Consider the following 8,898-nt stretch of genomic DNA (forward strand, 5'->3'; position numbering starts at 1 on the left):
TCTGACAAACCTCGGCGGGGGCGCAGCCCACACAATACCCGAGCCTCACCCACCATGAAAGACAGGGACACCGGGCAGTGTGACAAGAAGTGAGAGAGGTGAGGTGACAAGAGACTGAGAAGACAGGGTGACCGGATGAATGACGGATGGCGGGTCAGGTCATGGGACAGAGGAAGGACACTCGTGGAAAAACTGGAGAAGCCCAAGCTCATGTGACCGCAGCACACCGAGTCCGTTCCTCGGGGTGCGGAACTGGACAGGGGACCCTGGGGACAAATGAGTGACCTGTGGGGATTCTCTAATGCTACCATTGAAGCTCTTCGGTAAACCCAAAATTGTTATACAATAAAAAGTTTAAAAAATGCCTGTGGGAAAGCCAGGCACCACCCGCAGCACCCCAAAACGCCCCCACAGCCCCTCCAAGCAGCATTTCACTGGTCTCCCAGACGAACTTGGACTCTCCCTTCTAAGGAAACAAAGAATCTTCCCCGGGAGGGCAAACCTCGCTGCAGGGACTGGTGCCCAGGGTGGAGCTGATGGTGGGGGAGGGCGCCCTGTCTGTCTGTACCAACTGTATGGACCAGAGCAATGCCCCTGGGACGGGCTTGCCCACAGATGACCCTGCCTTTGTGGGGGAAGCGGAGTGGCCAAACGTGGTCACACACGCCCGGCGGAGGCCCACGGAGCCACCTGTGCCTCTCAGCGTGGTCCTTTATCCACTGACCGCAGGCCAGGCCAGGAGACACAGACATGGAAAGAGCAGTGTCCCAGGGGAGGGGACACAGAATGACTCTTCCAGAAGGAAACAGTCAACNCCCCCGGGAGGGCAAACCTCGCTGCAGGGACTGGTGCCCAGGGTGGAGCTGATGGTGGGGGAGGGTGCCCTGTCTGTCTGTACCAACTGTATGGACCAGAGCAACGCCCCTGGGACGGGCTTGCCCGCAGATGACCCTGCCTTTGTGGGGGAAGCGGAGTGGCCAAACGTGGTCACACACGCCTGGCGGAGGCCCACGGAGCCACCTGTGCCTCTCAGCGTGGTCCTTTATCCACTGACCGCAGGCCAGGCCAGGAGACACAGACATGGAAAGAGCAGTGTCCCAGGGGAGGGGACACAGAATGACTCTTCCAGAAGGAAACAGTCAACTCAGGGAAGAGAAGAGGACTTGCAAAGATCGACTTCACCTCCCGAGAGAGAGATGAGATGAGATTGCGGCCATAAAACAGGACAAGCTTAGTCTGAAGAAATAAGAGTAGGAGGGTTCCTGCAAACGAAAAGTTACTGCCACAATGAAAAGCTCAGTAAAGGGCTGGAGGAGCACGTGGAAGAATCTGGCGGCACTGAGAGGCAAGGGGAAATAAATGAGCAGAGCCCGGCGGAGAGCTGAGACGAGCAGATCAAGGACTGTGACCACACCAGGATGCGTGAGCACTGCACACGCAGGACACCCCACAGCCCAGCGAGGCGGGGGCCCCTGGAGGCTCTGCTGCCAGGTCCTGCCCCTGCACCCTCCCCAGGCTTGCTCCCCACCCCGCCCAGAGAGCCTGAGGGTCCACCTGGTCCTCCCCACCCCCACCCATGGCCATTGACCGACCAGTGCGGAGCATGGGGCCGGACAAACTCTGGCAGGTACCCTCCGCTTTGTTGCCTCTCTGGTGGGGTTGAGGTTGGGTTTGAGCCAAGGGCGCCACCTTTCCTGCCCCCTCTCTGGGACGTCCCAGGGGCTCTTTCTTCATAAACCACATGTCCCCAAATCCCTGCCTCAGCCTCCGCTTCTGGGAGAGTCTGACCGGAGCAGGGGAATTGTCGTCAGCAAAGGTGGTGAGCCTGGCGGTGCAGCCCGACTTCAGGAAGCTTCAGGAGAGCTGGGACCTCAGTGTGGGTGTGTCCGTACCGTATGCCTGGGCAGAGGAGGGGATGGGGCCAGGTTCACGAATGAATTCTGTTGGCCAGAGGTAAGGCCTCTTCAGCCACCCCCTCTGGCCAGGCCTCCCCCGCTTCTCAAAAGCGCCTTCGGGCACAGGTTACAAAGGGTGTCACGTTCAAAGGCAGGACCAGCCACCCCGGGGCCACCCGAGGGTCCTTGCCTTTGTGCCCATCCTCTTAGGAACAGACCCTGCGAGCCCAGCACGGAGCCCAGGCTGTCACTGCCCAAACATCCAGTGCCCTCTGTCTCCTGAGGCTTTGCCTTTAAGAAGCAGGATTTTGCTTTTGTTTATGGCTTTTCTTTCTTTTATTTCTGAGAAAACTGAACTGAGCATCAGCAAAAAGCCCGAGGTGGCCAGCTTGGGGGACAAAAACGGCCCTCCCCCACCCTTGGGAGCCTTTCTGACAGCTCAGAGGAGCCTGAATGGAGGGGGACAAAGCAGACCACCGGGGTGGGCGGTGGAACAGCGACCTGACCCCCCAGGGGTCTCCCTGGGAGTCCGATTTGACAAGATGCCGCCCCCCCCAGGAGACCCCACAGGGTCGTGACTCACGCCTCACATGCCGCCTCACTCGCCCTCCCAGCGGCTCTAGGATCCACGTGATTTTTCCCCATTTAGCGATCAAAATGGAAACTCAGGGAGGTTACAGAACTTGCTGGAGGTTATACAGGTAAAAAAAGACCTGGATTAGAACCCAGGCTCATTTACCTCGCACACTGAGCTCTTTCTTTTGGGATATCAAGTTTCATCCACGTCTCCCCACCCCAGCCTTCTGCGAGGGTGACCGGGTGCTGTGTGTTAAGCAAACTCGCTCTGCTGTGGGGACCAGGACCGGGACCGGTGGCAGGGGGTGGGGGGTAGGGGGGCGCTAGGGCGACTCTTCAAGGGAGGAGGAGCCTCTCGCGTCATTAAAGGCCCACCAGGGGGTGCCTCACCGCCCTGATGTTAGGAGGGGGCTCTCACCACCTGCACACCCTGCTTGCTCATTCACACAACAGCTCTGCCAACAGCCAACCCCACCCGAGGTGCTGGACCACATCAGTGACGCAACAGACACAAGCCCTCCCCAGGGAGCTGGAGCTATCACTGGCTGGGGAGAGGCAGACAATAAACCAGTAAACAAGCCACTGATACAAGCGACAAGCCAACGAGTGCCAGGGAGAAAAGACAGCAGGAAGGGAAGGGAGGCGGGAGGCGCAGAGGGGGGAGGGTGGGCTGCCACCGCCAACCAGGGAGATCTCGCTGAGGGGCCACGTGGGAGTGAGGGCACAAAGGAAGGGAGGCAGCAAGCCCCAGGGGGTGGGGTGGGGGGAGAGGAGCACTGCAGAGAGAGAGCCTGGCGAGGGCAAAGGGCCGGAGGCAGAGGCAGCAGCAGGGCTGCCACCCCAGGGTCAGAGGGGCTGGAGCAGAGTGAGAGGGAAGGAGGGGGGAAGAGGGCAGGTGGGTAACGGTCCCATTGGTATGGCTTCCAGGGCCCAGAGAGGGGCCGGGAAACCCGCAGAAGGCTCTGAGCGGAGGACGCACGCAACCGGACTTGCATCTTTACAGGATCAGAGATGAAGGAGCCCGTCTCAGGCTGTGCAGTGGTGAGGATAGAACAGGCCGGTGTGTCTGACTGGGAAGGCTGCTGTTTCCTTCCCCACCACTGACATCAGCCAAGTCCACTGCCACTGCTAGTGATGGACAGCACAGCACTGTGGGAAGGAGAGAAGAGGGGCTGGGGGAAGATCAGTGGGGGGGGAGTCCTTGCCAAGCTGAAACCTGAGCAGTGGCAAAGAAATCTAGGGAGAGCCAAGTGGTCAGGGCCAGACGTGCCAAGGTCCTAAGATGCCCCAGCCTGGCATGTTGGAGGGACCAAGAAGACAAAGGTGGCTGAATTAGGGGACACCAAGGAGAGAGAGGTGGAAGACGGGCTCATAGAGAAGCCAGACCCTCCAAGGCCTTGCAGGCCATGGGAAGGAATCTGGGCTTAATTCTTAGGAGTGATGAGGAGCCGCTGGAGGACTGTAAGCAAGAAGTGGTTTGCATTCTTAAAAGACCAGTCTGGCAGCGCTGTGGAGAAAAGGCTGGGGCAGGGCAGGGCCTGCAATTTTGGGGGGTGAAATGACATATAAAAGAGTTGCCGCACCACGCTTCCAGAGAGGGCGCTGTGAGAGATGGGATACATGTTCATCCCACGGAACACAGCAATTTGCAAACTGTTCATGGGCTTCGGAGCAGCGCGGGGCAGACAGAAGATGCTCCTCGAATGACTGGCTGCGTGCGTGAATGCATGCATCTGCTTTGAGACCCTCAAGGCACCTGCGAAAGGGAGAGGCTGACCCCCCACATTTAAAGCCTCTCCCCAGAGAACCGGATTCGGATTCAGATTCATATCCATGGGAAATAACGTGTGAGCGGTCACTTCTGAGGATGTTTCTCCCAAAGGGCGTCGTCATTGGGGGGCTAAGTGGTCCTGCTGGGGGTGGGGTGGGAAACAACCTCCTGCTGGTTTATCAAGTTAACACCTTTGGGCTTCCTGTTAGGTCACGTCAAACACGCTGCCACCGCACAGCCTGCAGGGTTGTTTTCCAGACGCGTCTGCGTGGAGCCACAGGGCTGGTGCCGTGTTCTGCATCCCCACCGGTTGCGTCTCGGGGCTCTGCTCTCTGGGCACTTCTCCGCACCCCACTGTGACCTGTCACACCGCATCGGGCACGAGGAAAACACTCGATTCCTATTTCCCTGAACAAAGGGACGGCTGGTGGTTTTACTTTCTTTCATCTCTGTTCTCTGCAGGAAACAAAGGATTTTTTCTTGTTTTTCTCTCTTTCCTTTTTGCCAGCTGTGAAGGAGCTGCGACTTTCAAATGTGTCTCCCTACTGACAAGACTTAGATAGTGGGCGGTTGCCAGAGGTTTGCCGGCTCTGACCGAGAGGCCTTAGGGCCCCCAGTCCCCCCAAGGGCCTGAGGGTCAGTGTGGTGGCCACAGTATCCAATGCCCTGCTGGTCACCTCCAGCAAAGCTCTGGCACTGTGGCGCCCACGGAGCCCAGCCGTCCCAGCTCCCAAGGCTGACCGCGGGCTGGACGGCGGGTCCAGCCCCGCCTGCCCCGGTCTGACCGTGGCCCCTGCTGCAACCCTCACAGGGAGGCGGGGGTCTCTGGTGCTCGCTCCTCCGATCATTTCTCTCTTGCAAATCAAGGTTTCTCCTTGGTGAAGCCTGAGTCACGTGACTGTCCTGTTTTGCAAGGGAAGCTGGGAAGCAGTCACTGACTTCAGGGTCCAGGGGGCAAGGACCATCAGGAGGGAACTTTTCCAAATTTGGGATGGGTATTCCAGAGGCTAGGAGGACGAACAGACCGATATCCACTGCCGCCTTGCTCTCCTACGACTGTTTCTTCCCCACCGAGCCTGACCCGTAGGAGGCGCTCAGCGCGTGGCGGGGCCTGCCCCGGGCCCTGCTCCTTGGTTGGGCTGGAGTGTGAGTCTTCCGGCCGAGCGCCTGCACTTGGAACTTCCTCCCGGAACCGTTTGGCTGTAACCAGAGCTTCAGAAGGAGGAACTGGACCACTGACTTCCACAGACAGAAGCTCACCCGACTTTGGCCACTGATTTTTAACGTAGATGCAAACACTCAGTGCAATGGGCCTCAGACACCGTCCTCTAAAAACACTGTTCCCTGGGTGCGGACAGTCTACCTATTATACCAAAACTTAGTGCCCCCACCCCGGGGATGACCGAAGGGTTTACCCAATCAACAGGCCAGGTGGCTCAGTCAGTGGGAGTGTCGTCCCATACACCAGAAGGTTGCATGTTTGCACATATACCTAGGTTGTAGGTTCAATCCCCAGTCGCGGTGTGTATGGAAGGCAACTCATTGGTATTCCTCTCTCACACCAATATCTGTCTGTCTGTCTGTCTTCTCTCTCCCTCTCTCTTTAAAAAATAAAAAATAAAAATATCCTTAGTGAGGATTTAAAAAAAAGAGTTTATCGGGTTTGCTTGATTAGAACCTAATGTGCTTATTTATGTTGTTTTTAAAGAAGTACAGTTAATAATTTAGAAGCAATAAAGATATTTGTATATAAAAACTAAAAACATTTGCATGACAAAAAACATAAAAATTAAAGCGACAAATGTTACCTTTGAAAAATATTTGGAACTTAAAACACAATATTAATAACAAATTATTATCCCTATTATATCAATCTCATAGAATTTTCCAAAATCGTAGGAGAAAGAAAAACCCTAGAGAAAAATAAGCCAAGGAATAAATAAGCAATCCACAAAAAAAGAAAAAGAATCTTAATTGTATGAAAAGACACAAACCTTGCTGACAGGAGAAAGGTAAGCTATCTTTAAACTGGAACTACTTTAGCTTAAAGCTTATCACCAGGATGTAGTGACAAGGACAACTCTGCCCTCCCGCTTGAATAATTAAAAACCCTGGGCCCTGGCTGGTGTAGCTCAGTGGACTGAGCGAGGGCCTGCGAACCAGAGGATTGCGGTTCAATTCCCAGTCAGGGCACATGTCTAGGTTGCAGGCGGGTTCCCTGCAGACCAACTCCCAGCAGGGGATGCACAAAAGGCAACCATACATTGATGTTTCTCTCCCTCTCTCCTTCCCCTCTAGAGATAAATAAATAAATAAATAAATCTTTTAAAAAAAAGGAGCTAATTACAAGTGACCACATTTAAAAAAAAAAAAAAAACCCTGGTCATCAGGCAGCAAAGGGCCTCGCCCCTGAGAGGCGAGCCCTGCGATTCTCATATTCCCCCCCTGGGGAGACCCTTCGGCCCTGCTGCAGGGAAGGGGGCCCAGCTGTAGCCCAGGCTCCCTGAGTTTGGGGAATGAGATGAGAGGCCAGAGAGGTCAAGGTGGCCAGAGGTCACCAGGAAGAGTATGGAAGAGGACAGCACAACAGGGAGCAAGAACCCCAATGACCCGCAAAGGGCCACCCTCCACTGGTCAGGAGAGTATCGTCAGCGCATGCATGCGAGACAACCAGCGCCTGAGGCCGAGTGAAGAAGTGCCCAAAGGGTTTGGAGGGAATGGGGTTCAGTGCCCTGCAGGGCCAGGGGCAGAGCTGGCTCCCACTAGCCAGACCTGAAGACCCTGTAAGCCAGGGGCCATTCTGCAGGGTACCCGGAAGAATCGTACTCAGTCATGGGGTATCATGAGTCACAGACTAAACACTGTCCTAGTCCCACCTCACCAACCCTAGAAACCAGACTCAAAGGATCAAAATATTTCCAAGTGCTTCACTGCCCCCCAGGACAAAGCTCAAGGCTGTTTATAAGAAATACAAATATATCTCCCACCTAAGAAGCTAACGGGTGTTTGATTGAGAAACACCAGGCATGGGGAGAAGCAGAAAATGCGCTGCAAAATGAGGAGGAGAAGTAATCGACTCCACCCAGGGCTGCCGCGTGGGGAGTGTTTGGCCGTCACGGAGGAAGATGGATGGCACCACATTCCTGTACTAGAAAAGAAGACAGCTCGCAGGTCGATGACCTCAGATTCCCCCTTAAGAAACTAGGGGAAAAAAGAGGAAATTAAACCCGAAGTACGTAGGCTAGAGGAGACAATGAAGATAAAAGCAGAGATTGATAAAATTTTAAAAATACAGTGGAAAAAGACAATAAGACTGTAAGCTGCTTCTTTGAAAAGATAAATAAAATGGATAAGCCTCTAGCCAGGCCTGTCAGTAAAAATTAAATAAATAAACACACCAAAGAGGCCGATGATTAAGATCAGGCATGAGAGCAGTGACATTTCTGCAGAGTACAAACAAATTAAAAGGATAATAAGAAAACTTTATGAACAGCTTCGGGACAATCAATTAAACAATTCAAATGAAATGGGAAAATTCTTTGAAAGACATAAACTATCAAAAAATATTCAAAAAGAAACATATAACCTGATATGTTCTATATCTTTAAAGAAACAGAATTTTTACGAAAAACCTTCCATTAAAGAGAACTCTGGGCACCAACATTCACTGATAAATTGGACCTAATATTTAAGGAAAAAAATAATTCCAATTCTCCCCATACTCTTCCAGAAAAGTGAAGTAAGAATATACTTTCCAACTCATTTTATGNCAATCAATTAAACAATTCAAATGAAATGGGAAAATTCTTTGAAAGACATAAACTATCAAAAAATATTCAAAAAGAAACATATAACCTGATATGTTCTATATCTTTAAAGAAACAGAATTTTTACGAAAAACCTTCCATTAAAGAGAACTCTGGGCACCAACATTCACTGATAAATTGGACCTAATATTTAAGGAAAAAAATACTTCCAATTCTCCCCATACTCTTCCAGAAAAGTGAGGTAAGAATATACTTTCCAACTCATTTTATGAGGCCAGCAACACCTTGATTCCAAAACCGAGAGGACATTACAAAAAAAAAAAAAGACAACCACAGACCAACATTCCTCATGAACTTAGATGTGAAAGTTAACAAAACTTTAGCAAACAGAAACCAATAATGTATTTTAAAGGGATCATGACAAAGTTGGGTTTATCCCAACAACATAAAATTGATTTAATATTTTTTAAAAAAATCAATGGAAGTCATTCTACAAAAGAATGTAAAAGAAAAACAATATGATCATCTCAATAAATGGAAACAAATGCTTCTGACAAACTCCAACATCCATTTCTGATTAAACTTACTAGCAAATTATGAATAGAAAGGAAATTCCTCCCCATGATAAAGGGCATCCATGAGGGACCTATAACTATCATCAAACTCAGTGATGAAAGATGAAATCAGGAAGAAATCAATTATATCTGCTGTAACAGTGTCTGTTAAAGGTGCTAGCCGGTGCAATAAGAGAAGAAAAAAAATCTATCCATGTTGGAAAAGATGTGAAACTGTCTTTAATCAAAGAATCCATGATTGTCTAAATAGAAAAATTGAGGACATGTATAAGAAAGTAACTAAAACAAAGGAATGACTTCAGCAAGCTTGTAGA

The sequence above is a fragment of the Sturnira hondurensis genome, unplaced genomic scaffold (genome assembly GCF_014824575.4).
Source record: "Sturnira hondurensis isolate 20B ecotype Veracruz unplaced genomic scaffold, ASM1482457v3 Scaffold0000780, whole genome shotgun sequence".
In the NCBI taxonomy this organism is placed as follows: domain Eukaryota; kingdom Metazoa; phylum Chordata; class Mammalia; order Chiroptera; family Phyllostomidae; genus Sturnira; species Sturnira hondurensis.